This window comes from Geotrypetes seraphini, chromosome 3, assembly GCF_902459505.1.
Source record: "Geotrypetes seraphini chromosome 3, aGeoSer1.1, whole genome shotgun sequence".
Taxonomy (NCBI): Eukaryota; Metazoa; Chordata; class Amphibia; order Gymnophiona; family Dermophiidae; genus Geotrypetes; species Geotrypetes seraphini.
This window is the reverse complement of record NC_047086.1, coordinates 242,390,319-242,404,849: the sequence shown is the minus strand read 5'-3', so window position 1 is coordinate 242,404,849 and position 14,531 is coordinate 242,390,319. Positions and strand designations below refer to the sequence as shown.

Sequence of the window (14,531 nt, the reverse complement as noted above, 5' to 3'; positions counted from 1 at the left end):
ACCATCTCCACAGCGTTTTTTTTGTTGTTGTTTCGACTGGTTGATAAAGGTATCCTCTCCTCAAGCTGCTCAGTTAGCAATGAACTCAACTATATGCCTCCAGGAGCTTGTAAGATTTGCAGTCAACGACCATAAATCCCATCTACAGCCAATACAAATCCTGGAGTTTATAGGAGCGTTGCTGCATATAACTCAAAATCATGCCTCAACACTCTGATTTGCCTTTGCATCAGGTATCTACTCACCAGACCATCATGGCACAGCAAATAATGCACCTATTAGGACACATGGCATCCGCAGTACATGTTACCCCATTTGCTGTCTTCATCTCAGGGATCCCTAATGGACTCTTGCATCCCAGTGGTCTCAGGCTACAGATCTGTTCTCCCATCAACTCAGTCACCTCACTTTTTTGATAATCTCTGCAGTGGTGGCTCATCCCAGCAAACCTCTCCAGAGGCCTGCTATTTCTTGTTCCCCTGCATCAAAATATATTAATGACAGATGCATCCATGTCTGAATTGGGAGCTCACCTGGATGGCCTTCATACTCGAACACTTGGACTGTTCAAGAGAAATCCTTTCACATCAATCTCCTAGAGCTAAGGGCAAACCTCAGAGCACTGCACACATTTCAGGATCACCTTCTCAATCAGGAGGTCCTGGTATGTACAATCGGGTCTTTGATTTATTGCGACATACTTACCAATAAAGTGACTTTTTGAACTATACACCCTTGGCTGTATTTCTGACATCTTGTCCTCACGACTCCCTGTTGTATGTCACCATGTATTATATAAACAAACAAGGGGCACTACTTTTGTGAGGATGCATCTAAGTGCTATGAGTACTTTTCACATTCCTCTCAATGATAAACTTCTGGCTGCACATCCATTGGTTTCCAGATTCATAAAAGGCCTACTACACTCAATAAATACCATTTCTTTAGCACTCTCCAGACCAGTAGAGGTTAACTTTACGAGTGGGTATATATCTAATCATGACCAGCAGGTGGAGACTGAAAACAAAACTTTGGGACAGTATATCCTAGCCCCTCCTCTCTATTTCCCTCAGTCTTCTTTCAGTCTCCAGCAGGTGTTGATGTGATCTGTACCCATCTCCCTTGGTAGGGCTGTTGGAATTTGTTTATGGGGTTTATTGTCCCTGTTTTTGGCCGGACGGAGCTTGGGCGGACTCTGTTTGGGGGTTCGTCCGACCTCGGGGGTGTCAAACCCGGCGGGTCACGAGCGGGGTCCCTCCCCCCACTTCCTCCACCTCCCCACATTTTTTTAGAGGAGCCTCAGCAGTAAGCCTTGCCCCCTAAATCAAGCAAGGCATATTGCTTCGAGAGCCTGTGGAGTCTGTTCTGTAAAAAAAAAAAAAAAAAAAAAAATCCTGAGGTAGTGCTGGTCTGAAGGGTTGTTTCCCTTTAAGAAAACTGTATTTTACTGTTTTTTTTCATGTAACCGGCACTTTTTTCTAGCTAGGTCGCGTATGGAGCAATTGTGCCCTTCTCCGGGGGAGTAGGACACAAATTTAGTCCAGCCGCGAGGCACTCGCGGCCGGCCTGAACTCGGCGGTTTGGGTCGGTGAGGTGGTGGAGCTCCGTCGGCAGCGGCTGCAGGCGCCCAGAGCTCCCCGCCGATGGTGCCTCGCGAGTCGGCAGGGAACGGTGGGGAAGCCCGGTCTTCTCCGTCCGCCCACGGAGGGAATCCCCGAGCCGCCGACGGTCGGGTTTTAGAGGATTCCCTCTCAGCTGATTTTTTGACAGCTGATGCCGGCTTGCCTGCTTTAGCGGCTGAGACTATTCAGGTTTCTCAGCCGCTTCAGGCTATGGAGGGAGCTTTTTTGGCGGGAAAACCGCCATCTTCTCTGTCTGGCCCCTCCATTTTGTCTTCCACCTCAGGTGACCTTCCCCCTGTTTTGACTATGCAGGGGCAAGGTTCTGCTGGGTCCCCTGCTGTGGCAGGGAGTCCCTTGGGACCCTCGGGGGGTTTTCCCCTGAATTTTTCTTTTCTTTATGCAGAGCCTATTTTCAGGCGGCTGGGGGTCCCGGTTGCGCCCAGGGGGTTTCGGGGGGTGGGGTTTCCTCCGCGCTCCCTGCGGCTTTGCCTCTCTCGTCTGACGTGACGTCCCCTCCGCCGCCTCCCTTGTCCAAGCGTCCGCGGGTGTCGTGGGACGAGAATTTGTGGTCGGAGGAACGTGTCGGTCTGGAGGAGGACCTGGACCCTTCGGAGGAATTCCAGGACCCTCTGGAGGGGACGGAAGCTGGCGGCGGGTTGTCGGATTTCCCGTTCTCCAGTGACGAGGCGTCCGTTGTGCGCCTTTTTCAGAAAGATGAGCTGCCTGACCTTATTCAGCAGGTTTCTTCGGTTTGGCGTTTTGAGGACGCGCCGCCGGGGACTCCGCGTGTGGGGGACCCCCTGTTACGGGGGATCCGTTCCGTTTCCCGCTCTTTTCCTATGCATCAGGATATTCGGGATATTATTCTGGAGCAGTGGAAAACGCCGGAGACGCCGTTTCGGCTGGCGCGCAGCATGGCTCGCCTGTATCCCATTCCTGAAGGGGATCGGGCTACGTTAGCTTCTCCAGTCGTGGATGCGGTGGTCTCGGCAATTTCCAAGCGGCATACCGTGCCTGTTGAGGGCGGTTCTGCCTTGCGGGACTCTGAGGAGCGCAAATTGGAGAACATCCTTAAGCAAAATTTTCAGGTCTCTGCCTTTGGGGTCCAGGCGGCTATTTGTGGGGGACTGGTTGCTCGCGCCGTGTTTCGGTGGGCGGAGCGGGTCTTGGATCGAGAGTCTGACGACTGGTCTCTGGTGGATCAGGAGGTAGCGAAGATTGAGATGGCGGCCTCATTCCTCTCAGATGCTCTCTCTGACTTGGTGCGGATCTCGGCTAAGTCTATGGCTTTTGGCGTGGCCGCAAGGCGTGTGTTGTGGCTGCGCGCTTGGGCGGCGGATGCTGCGTCCAAAGCTAAGCTTACTAAATTTCCCTTTCGGGGGTCGTTTTTATTTGGAGAGGACTTGGATAAGTTGATTCAGACTCTGTCGGACTCGAAAGTTCCCCGTCTGCCGGAGGACCGTGCCCGCCCGGCGTCTCGGGGGGGTGCGGCCCGGGGGCGTTTGCGGGAATTTCGCAAGTATCGCCCTGGGCGTGGGGCTGCTTCTTTCCAGTCTCCGGGGTTTTCCCGGGGTCGGTTCTTCCAGCGCATGCAGCCCTTTCGGGGGGCCCGTCGGGGGGCAGGGAATCCCTCCGCCGGTTCCCCCGCTTCCCGTCCTGCGCAATGACTCCTTGCCGGCGCCCCCATTGGTTCCGGTGGGGGGCCCGGCTGCGCAAATTTTTCCCCAAATGGGCCGAGATCACGTCCGATCAGTGGGTCCTTGAGGTGGTGCGGGACGGTTACGCTCTGGAGTTCACCCGCTCTCTGCCGGACCTTTTTCTCGCTTCTCCATGTCAGACTCCATGGAAGACGCAGGCTTTTCGTCAGACCCTTTGTGGTGGCCAGGGGACTTTTCGGCCCATCCTGGATTTGAAAGGGGTCAACAGAGCTCTCAAGCTTCCGTCTTTCCGCATGGAAACGCTGCGGTCGGTCATTCTGGCGGTTCAGCCGGGGGAGTTTCTTACGTCTCTCGAGCTGACGGAGGCCTACTTGCAGGTTCCAATTCGGGCCTCTCATCAGCGCTTCCTTCGCTTTGCGATCTTGGGGCGGCACTTTCAGTTCTGTGCGCTTCCCTTTGGTCTGGCCACGGCTCCTCGGACGTTCACCAAGGTAATGGTGGTCGTCGCGGCAGCCTTGCGGTCGGTGGGCATCCTGGTTCACCCCTACCTGGACGACTGGTTGATTCGGGCAAAGTCGTTGCAGGAGAGCTCCCGGGTTACGGCTCGGGTGGTGGAGTTTCTCCGGTCGCTGGGCTGGGTGGTCAACCTTTCCAAGAGTCGGTTGGTCCCGGCTCAGCGTCAGGAGTGCCTTGGGGTTATGTTCGACACCTCCTTGGGGAAGGTCTTCCTTCCAGAGGCCCGGGTGAGCAAATTGCAATCTCAGATTCGCCTGCTTTTGGCGTCCCGGGGTCCTCGGGCGCAGGATTTCCTCCAAGTCCTGGGGTCAATGGCGGCGTCCCTGGACGTGGTGAGGTGGGCGCGGGCCCACATGCGTCCTCTTCAGTATGCTCTGCTCCGGAGGTGGTCTCCCCGGAGGCAAGATTTGGATGTTCCGGTTCCCCTGCGAGGCTTGGCGCGCTGCAGTCTGCGCTGGTGGCTCCGGACCCCTCACCTGGTTCAGGGGGTGGGTCTGGATCTCCCGCAGTGGACGGTGCTCCTTACGGATGCGAGTCTCCTCGGTTGGGGGGCTCAGTTTATGGGCCACTCAGCTCGGGGCACCTGGTCCGCGGAGGAGGCCTACTGGTCGATCAACGTGTTGGAGACCAGAGCGGTCAGGCTGGCGCTGTTAGCTTTCCACTCCCTTTTGCTGGGCAAGTCGGTCAGAGTCCTGTCGGACAATGCCACGGCGGTGGCTTATGTCAATCGTCAGGGGGGCACCAAGAGCACTCCTGTGGCGCAGGAGGCGGCTCGGCTCATGGTTTGGGCGGAGTCCCATCTTATGGACCTCTCGGCTTCTCATATAGCCGGGGTAGAAAATGTTCAGGCAGACTTCCTCAGTCGTCACTTACTGGATCCAGGAGAGTGGTTTCTCGGCGCCGGAGCGTTTCGGTTGATAGTGCAGGCTTGGGGGCAGCCCCTGATGGACCTGATGGCCACGAGTGGCAACGCCAAAGTGCCCCGCTTCTTCAGTCGGCGTATGGACAGTCTGGCCGAGGGTCTGGATGCTCTGGTCCAGCCGTGGCCAATGGAGGGGCTCCTGTATGTGTTCCCTCCTTGGCCGCTGGTGGGCAGAGTACTTCTTCGCATTGTTCGCCATCCGGAACTGGTGGTTCTGGTGGCTCCGGATTGGCCTCGGCGTCCGTGGTATGCGGATTTGGTGAGGCATCTGGTGGCGGATCCTCTTCCTCTGCCTCTCTTGGACGACCTTCTGACGCAGGGTCCCATGTTCGACCCGTCTCCCTTCTGTCTTACGGCGTGGCTCTTGAAAGGGGTCGCCTGAGCAGGAAGGGTTATTCAGGCAAGGTAATTTCTACACTCTTGGGGTCCCGTAGGCTTTCTACCTCTCGGGCTTATGTGCGGGTTTGGCGTCTCTTTGAGGGATGGTGCCGGGTGCGGGGAGTGGTCTCTTTTCGCGCTTCCCTGCCTCACATTCTAGAATTCTTGCAGAATGGCCTGGATAGAGGCCTGGCTTGGTCTTCTCTCCGGGTGCATCTTGCGGCCCTGTCGGCTTTTCGAGGGTTGGTGTCAGGTCAGCCTTTGTCGGCCCTTCCTGATGTGATTCGGGTTTTGCGGGTGGCCAAGTTGCTTCGGCCTCCCATTCGGCCCTCGGTTCCCTCTTGGGATCTCAATCTGGTTCTCTCGGTTCTGGTGCGTCCGCCTTTTGAGCCTTTGGATGGCTGTTCTTTGAAGGTCCTTACTTTGAAGGCGGTCTTTTTGGTGGCCATTACGTCTGCTAGGCGTGTTTCTGAGCTGCAGGCGTTCTCTTGTAGGGCTCCCTTCTTGAAGTTTTCTAGGGAGCGGGTCGTCTTGCGGCCTGTTCCTTCCTTTCTGCCGAAAGTAGTGTCTTCTTTTCAGGTCAATCAATCGGTGGTCCTCCCGGTCTTGGGAAATCGGGAGGGCTCGTCTGAGCAACAGCAGCTGCGCAAGTTGGATGTCGGTCGGGTTCTCCGCTCTTATGTGCAGCGGACTCGGGAATTCCGGAAATCCGATCATCTCTTTGTCCTTCTGGCGGGTCCTCGTCGGGGTGCTGGCGCTTCTAAGGCTATTATTGCGCGCTGGATTAAGGAGGCGTTTGCTTCCGCTTATCTTCTGAAACAGAAGCCTGTTCCGGAGTTTCTCAAGGCTCATTCCACTCGGGGTCAGGCGGCTTCTTGGGCTGAGTCGTCGCTCGTGCCTCCAGTGGATATTTGTAAGGCTGCGGTTTGGTCCTCCTTGCATTCCTTTGTTCGACATTATCGGGTAGATGTTTAGGCGCGTCGGGACGCGGTGTTCGGTGAGCGTGTTCTGGTTTCGGCCCTTCGGGGGTCCCGCCCGTAAGAGGGACTGCTTTGGTACGTCCCACTCGTAAAGTTAACCTCTACTGGTCTGGAGAGTGCTAAAGAAGGAGAAATTAGGTTCTTACCTGCTAATTTACTTTCTTTTAGCTTCTCCAGACCAGTAGAGGTCCCCACCCTGTCTGTTGTTGTTGTTGTTGGGGCTGTTGCGCGGGCAGTTTTTGGTTTTTGCTGCGGGTTCTAGTATTTTTCTAGGGCCGGGGAGAATTGAAGAACAGCGGCTGTGGCTCGGCTGGCTTAGCTGGCGAGCTGTGGGGACATTCTTCCTTCGGGAATTTCTCCTCTGCATTTTCCAACAGCATTTTGGGTATGTTCTTTGTTACTCCTTTCGGAGTATTGTTTTTTCTCTCTGTTTTTTTCCAGTTCTTGGTTCTGCTTGGCTATTCGGCAGACTGAGGGAAATAGAGAGGAGGGGCTAGGATATACTGTCCCAAAGTTTTGTTTTCAGTCTCCACCTGCTGGTCATGATTAGATATATACCCACTCGTAAAGTTAACCTCTACTGGTCTGGAGAAGCTAAAAGAAAGTAAATTAGCAGGTAAGAACCTAATTTCTCCATAGCACAATTATTTACCTGTAACAGGTGTTATCTGGGGATATCAGACAGATATTCTCACAGATGGGTGATGCCATCCAAGGAGCCCCGGTATAGACAGTGCAAAAGTGTACTGTCACTTTAACTTCTTTAGAAGTCTCGAGACCGCCCATACCGCACATGAGCGAGTGCCTTCCTGTCTAAGCTCACAGGACCATCAGTTCAGTAAAAAAGCTAAGAATCCAACTAGGGTCCCAGTTGCTTGGGACCTCAATGCTGTACTTTCTACTCTCATGAAGTCACAATTTGAACTACTGGTCTCTTCTTCCCTCAAATACTTCACATGGAAAGTGGTCTTCTTAATTTCATCACTTCAGCTTGTCAAGTCAGTGAGCGTCAAGCACTGGTTTCAGATCCATCTTACACCACATTCTACCATGACAGTTGTCCTTCGAACTCATCCCAAAGTAAGTTCAGAATTTCATCTCAACCAGTCTGTAGTTTTGCCTGTCATCTTTCCAAGACCACATTCCCATCCTGGTGAAGCTGGTCTCCACACATTTGACTGTAAAGGTGCTTTAGCTTACTACCTGGATCGAAGCGAACTAAGCCTCATAGAACCTCTCCTCATCTCTTCCTTTCATTTAATTCTAACAGACAAGGGAGTTCCTGTAACCAAGAGAACAGTATCTATATAGTTTGTGGACTGTATCTCTTTCTGCTATGCTCAGGCTGGGTAACCATTGAAAGGTTGTGTCACAGCACATAAAGTTAGAGCAATGGCTGCTTCAGTAGCTTTTCTCTATTCCACTCCTATTGAGGACATTTGCAAAGCAACCACCTGGTTCTCAATATATACTTTTACATCCCATTACTGTCTGGACACTCATTCCAGATGGGATAGTCAGTTTGGCCAAGCAGTTTTGAAAAATGTATTTTCTGTTTAGATGTCAACTTTCCTCCATCCCTTTTTGTAGTAGCTAGGGAGTCCCATCTGTGAGAATATACTGCCTGCTTGTCCTGGGATAAAGCACAGTTACTTACCTATAACAGGTGTTATCTAGGGACAGCAGGCAGATATTCTTACAACCCTCCGATATGTGAAACGAAAGCAGCCGGCGAGGGAGGAGGTGGGACCTTTGGATGAGGGAGACAGGAAGGGAGTGGTGAAGGAAGAAAAAGAGGTGGCTGATAGACTAAACGCGTTCTTCTTGTCGGTCTTTACAAAAGAAGACACATCCAATGTGCCTGAATCAAAAAAAATCTTCAAGGGGGATCAAGAGGAAAACTATCATACTTGGAGGTAAGCCTCGAACACGTGCTCAAGCAAATAGATAGATTAAAAACTGACAAATCTCCGGGACCAGACAGAATCCACCCAAGAATACTGAAAAAGCTCAGAGACGAAATAGCAGAGTTACTGCGACAGATTTGTAATCTATCCTTGAGAACAGGGGTAATCCTGGAGGACTGGAAGATAGCAAATGTTACGCCTATCTTTAAAAAAGGATCGAGAGGCGACCCAGGGAACTACAGACCAGTGAGCTTAATCTCAGTTCCGGGGAAGATGGCTGAATCATTGAAAAAAATAACCTGTTGAGAACAAGCCAGCATGGTTTCTGTAAAGGAAGATCATGCCAAACGAACCTACTGCATTTCTTTGAGGGAATAAGCAAACAACTGGACAAAGGTGACCCTATAGACATCGTATATCTGGATTTCCAAAAAGCTTTTGACAAGGTACCCCACGAGCGCCTACTAAAGAAGCTATGGAGCCACGGGGTGGAAGGGGACGTGCATAGATGGGTCAAAAATTGGCTGGGGGACAGGAAGCAGAGGGTAGGAGAAAAGGGACACTACTCTGACTGGAAAGGGGTCACGCGTGGTGTCCCACAGGGGTCAGTGCTGGAATCGTTGTTGTTCAATATATTAATTAATGACATGGAAACAGGGGCGAAGTGTGAAGTTATAAAATTTGCGGATTACACAAAACTCTCCAGTAGGGTCAGAACTCTTGAGGAATGCAAAGATCTACAAAGTGACCTGAACAAGCTGGGTGAGTGGGCAAAAAGATGGCAGATGAGCTTCAGTGTAGAGAAATGTAAAGGGAAAGGGGACCCGATGTGCAGCTATACGATGGGAGGGAGGGTATTGGGGGAAGGCAACCTTGAAAAAGACTTGGGGATATTGGTGGACACAATGATGAAGCCAGCGTCACAATGTGCAGCGGCCTCAAAAAAGGCGAACAGAATGTTGGGCATTATCAAAAAAGGTATCCCTACCAGAATGAAGGAAGTTATCCTGCCGCTGTATAGAGCAATGGTGTGCCCGCATCTGGAGTACTGCGTCCAATACTGGTCGCTGCACCTTAAGAAGGATATGGTGATGCTCGAGAGGGTCCAGAGAAGAGCAACAAAAATGATTAAGGGCATGGAAAACCTTGCATATACCGAAAGGCTGGAGAAGCTGGTGCTCTTTACCCTGGAAAAGCGGAGACTTAGAGGGGACATGATAAGAGACCTATAAAATCATGAAAGGTATAGAGAAGGTGGAGAGGGACAGATTCTTCAGGCAAGCAGGGTCATCAAAAACAAGAGGGCATTCAGAAAAACTGAAAGGAGACAGATTCAAGACGAATGCTAGGAAGTACTTCTTCACTCAGAGGGTGGTGGATACCTGGAATGCGCTTCCAGAAGAGGTGATAGGACAGAGTACAATAATGGGTTTAAAAAAGGGCCTGGATGACTTCTTGAAAGAGAAAGGGATTACAGGGTATAGATAGAGGGGTACTATGCAGGGTACCTCAGGATTAGGGCATAAACAATTCAGATGGTGGGAACTTACAGGTCAAGGACCTCGAGGGCGGGAGCGGGCTGCTGGGCACGATGGACCCCTAGTCTGACCCAGCAGAGGCATACTTATGTTCTTATGTTATCCCACCTCCCCTAGTTGGCAGCTTAGCTTTTTTACTGAATTGATGGTTCCTTGAGCTGACATCGGGTGGGAAGGCACTCGCACATGTGCAGTACGGATTGTCTCGAGACTTCTAAAGAAGTTAGTGACAGTACACTTTTGCAGTATCCATATTGGGGCTCTGTGGATGACATCACCCATCTGTGAGAATATCTGTCTGTAGCATCATTTGAAACTCTCCTGAAAATGTCCAGATAACCTCTTGTGCAATCCGCCTTGAACCGCAAGGTAATGGCAGAATAAAAATCACTAATGTAATGTAATAACACCTGTTACAGGTAAGTAACTGTGGTATATGGTATTTATCCAAGTTTCTCATCCCCATTGTTTGCAGTATATAAAACTAATGGGAGTGTTGCCATCATAGGAATCAAAATTTGCATAAATTGTTTTCCATGTGCAAAATTTTAATTATATGTAAAATAACAATATCAATGAGTTATCTTTCTCCAAGAAGAAGCAGGCATTATATTCTTACATGTGGGTGACATCATCCATGGAACTTGATATAAACAATACCAAGTGCAGTCACTTTAAATTTTTGGGCAGTGCCCATACCACATTCATGCCCAAGGCCTTCCCACCTGACATCAGCTTGTGGGGATCATCAGTTATCTTGCCCCCTACGTACTAAGACTGTTTCCTATTCCCGCAAGGCCCCCTGGTACCTTCCTTACCACAGAGAACTAGAGCAGAAATGCCGAGTATTTGAGCGGAAATGGAAAAATCCAAATCCCCTGCGGATAGACAGTTTTGGAGGGACAGTAAGTATCAGGTTCTATACAGTACTAAAAAAAAGCTAGAAAAAATTTTTATGGTGACAAAATTACCAGATCCAATAATCAAAGTAGTACTCTATTTAACATCTGGCGCTTCTTAACTTCTAACAATGATTCATCCATACATCCTTCCTCCGCAGTAGCGGTTGATCTAGCAAAATTTTTTAACAACAAGGTTGTTACTATAAGGAACTCTTTTCCATCATTGGTTTCTTATGACTCTCTGGTGCCCAGAAACACAACTTCTAACCCAGTAGACAGATCCTTGACTACCTTCGAGTATGTATCTGAGGCTCAGGTTTCAAAACTGTGTCACAAATTAAGATCTTGTAAATGCGTCTTGGATCCATTTCCCTCATACCTATATGAGAAAATGCCCACTCAGGCTATTTCATTGACTTATAAATTCTGCCTTACTGTCAGGTCTATTTTCTGAAGAGATGGGCCACATTGCTCTGACCCCACTACTGAAAAAAGCTGACCTAGACCCTTCCTCACCATCTAGCTACCAAACCATAGCGAACATTCCCCTCCTGACCAAAATGTTAGTCTATCATATCTGCTCAACTTTCATCATATTTAGAGAGATTTTCCATTCTGTTACCTTGACAATATGGTTTCAGACTTAACTTCAGTTCCGTATCTCTATTGGTCTCACTAATCTCAAAGGTTCAGCAACTACACTCTTGTAATAAGTTTGCTATTACAATTTGACCTATCTGCAGCCTTTGACGTCATTCACCACAACATTCTGATCTACCAACTTTCTGAGGTAGATATTGATTCTACTGTCTTAGACTGGTTCTCAAAATTCTTTCGATCTCACTCATACGCTGTTAATAAGAATGGCACCAGGTCATCACCCTGAAAGCCGTTATGCAGAGTCCCACAGGGATCACCTCTGTCCCCTATTCTTTTCAATATCTATATGTCCACCTTGAGGCTTTTCCATCTCTCATCTCCCCCTTTGAAACATTCTATACATATGCAGATAACATCTTAGTCCTTCTCGAGATATATTAGAATTTTACTAACCTCACCAAGAATATTATAGAATGCATAACGAAACTTCAGTCTTGGGTGTACAAATAAAGCTAAATGAGTCCAAAACAAAACTACTTTGGCTTAGCCCAAAGTTAGATCAGCTATCTCTGTTCATTCCACTGCAGATTGACTTCTCAAGCAAAGTTTTGGGCGTCATTATAAACTCAACACTTTAATTTACTGATCATCTTAACTTTCTAGTAAAACAAAAATGCTTTTTTAGCCTCCATATGTTAAAGAAAGTGAGATCCTGTTTCCACCAACAACATTTTGCTGTCCTTGTTCAATCAATCATTCTTTTGAGGCTGGACTACTGCAACTCAGTCTGTTTAACTCTGACCAAGAAAAGTCTTCAAAGACTTCAGCAGATCCAGAATACTGCAGCTAGGCTGATCTTTGCAAAGAGCAAATTTGACCATTTTTCACTCCACTGGCTCCCAGTAATTTCCAGGGTCTTCTTTAAATGTGCCTGCCTAACTTTCAAGATCCTACATGGCATTCTTCCCCCTTTAATTCCTCTATCTTGGAATGCTGCGAGACCTGACATCACCAAATCTATCCAAAAGCTCAAATTATCTTTCCCCTCACTAAAAGGCGTTACCTACATTGGAAAACTAGGGAAATCTCTTCACTTCAAAACTACAGAGCTTTGGAATAATTTCCCTGGCCTGCTGCGCAACCTGGGATCTTTCCAACTATTCCAAAGACACCTGGAAACTTGGCTGTTTTCAAAAATGTAAATTTCTGCTTCCCCCTATCACCAACTCCTACTGTATTTCCCTTTTAATTTTTGTAATCCGTGTCAAGCTCTATATTTATAGAGAAGATGCGGTATATAAACTTAAGGTTTAGTTTAATTACTTATTCCAATTGTTGAACTAAGCCTTGGGACTGAAAAGCAATTTATTTGGAAACATTTTTCATTTCACCCTCTATTTTGTCCACTCTTCTCAAAAAAGAGAAATTTAAGTCCTATATAGCCTTCCAAAGTACCTCTAAGGTTATAATAGCTGGCTTCTTATTTTTCACACCTGCCGAGCTTTTGGAAGAGTCTTTCCCCTTCACATACCCCATTTACAGTTTCAGCTGGATCCAAAGTCTATGGAGTGGATACCCTCACCGACGCATCTCGCTATGGGGAGGAAATCTCTTAACAGAAAAAGGTCCCCGGACAGCGATAAAGAAGCTTGAGTTCCCTCTAAGCTTCCATGCTGATGCTCTATCCAGTAGATTCCTTCCAGACTGCAGGGGGGAAGCTCTATTCTTGGGACTTAACGAGATCTTGTTGCTACTAGCGCAACTCACATGCGCATTTTGCACGTTTTGTACTTGCTTAGAAGAGACAAACAACGTGGGTCCAGTCTGTGTTCTGTAATCATCCAAGGTAATTAGTTTCATCGGCAATACTTCGTCGATCTCTTTCTCTTGCCCATTTTCCTGGCAAGAGAACCAATGTGCTCACTACCACGGAGCTCTAAAATAGCCGACCTCTCCAGGCTCCCATCTGCATGCTTATTGAGTGAACTTCAAGCTCTTGTGTCATACCCTCCCTACACAAGATTCTACCACAACAGAGTAGTACTTTGCACTCATCCAAAATTCCTATCCCAAGGTCATTTTACCTCAATCAATCCATACTTCTTCCTGTTTTCTTTCCAAAGCCTCATTCGCATCCTGGAGAGGCAGTACTGCATACCTTGGAGTATAAATGTGCTCTGGCATACTACCTAAAATGCACTAAACCTCATAGAGGATCCTCACGGCTCTTAGCTGTTTTTGACCCTAACAGACGTGAAGTTCCTGTTTCCAAGATAACCATCTGCACTTGGTTGGCGGACCGCATTTTCTTCACGTATACTCAGGTTTGGCTGATCTTGCAGGGTCATGTAACAGCCTATGTTGTCTGAGCTAAGGCTGTTGTGGTAGTTATTTCCACTTTACATCTATTGAGGACTGCAAAATGGCCACTTGGTCCGCAGTCCATATTTTTACTTATCACTACTGTTTGCAACAAAATTCCAGAAGAGACAGCCATTTTAGACAAGCAGTTCTTCAGAATTTACTTCCTGAGCACCAACTTTCCCTCCAACCCACTTAGTTTTGTCAGGCTTAATATACAGCGCTGCATATATCTGTCAGTGCTGTAGAAAGTAGTAGTAAGCTCATAAAACATAGAAAAATGAATGCAGATAAAGTCCATATGTCCTATTTAGCCTGCCCAGACATGTCTATATATACAGTGTATGTATATATCTGTTATCCTCGTCCAGAGCCATGATCCTGGTAGCTTGGGAGTCCTACATGTGAGAATATAATACCTGCTTGCTCTCAGAGAAAGCAAACCTGCTACTTACCTGTAGCAGGTGTTCTCTAAGAAGAACAAGCATATATTTTCACAACCTGCCCACCTCCCTTAGTTGGATTCTTAGCTAGCTTTTTTTTCTTCTGAACTGATAGTCCCTCACAAAGGCACTGGCATGCGAGCAGTATGGGTACTGCCAAAGTTATAGTGCACTTGGTAGTATCTGTACCAGGTTTCGTGGATGTCACCCACATGTGAGAATATATGCCTACTATCCTGGGAGAGCACCTGCTATACGTATCTTTGCTTTAAATGAGAAGGAGGGCATTTATAAAATTGTGAGGCCACACATTTGCATAAAATATACTCACATAGAAAGTATGCATCTACTTTTATGCAACCGGTGTATAGGTGTTCCCAAGAGTGGCATTTTGGTGGTTCAGAGGTGGGGTTGAGAATTTTGCATGTATTGTATAAAATGTAAATGTATAAACATGGAGTATATGCAGATTTACACTACCCTCCGAGCAGGTATAAATTTGTGCTTAAGCATTTGAACGCTTTTGGACCTATATCTGGGTTCATATTTTATAAGAGCAGATAGGGACCTAGGGCTAAATTCTAAATATGGTGTTGAAAAAAATTACTATTCTCTAAGCTGCACTTAACGCTAGGTGCAGTTTATAATCTAGTGCTTACACCCCGATCTGCTCATGACCAGCTCATTTCTAAGCCCCCTTTTTT

The 14,531-nt window shown here is 48.2% G+C and overlaps 1 protein-coding gene across 4 annotated transcripts in view; it reads left to right on the top strand.

Moving 5' to 3' along the window:
- The window catches only part of TAB2 (TGF-beta activated kinase 1 (MAP3K7) binding protein 2), a 193,091-nt gene that overhangs the window by 63,151 nt on the left and 115,409 nt on the right, over positions 1–14,531 (top strand). The window lies entirely within an intron of this gene.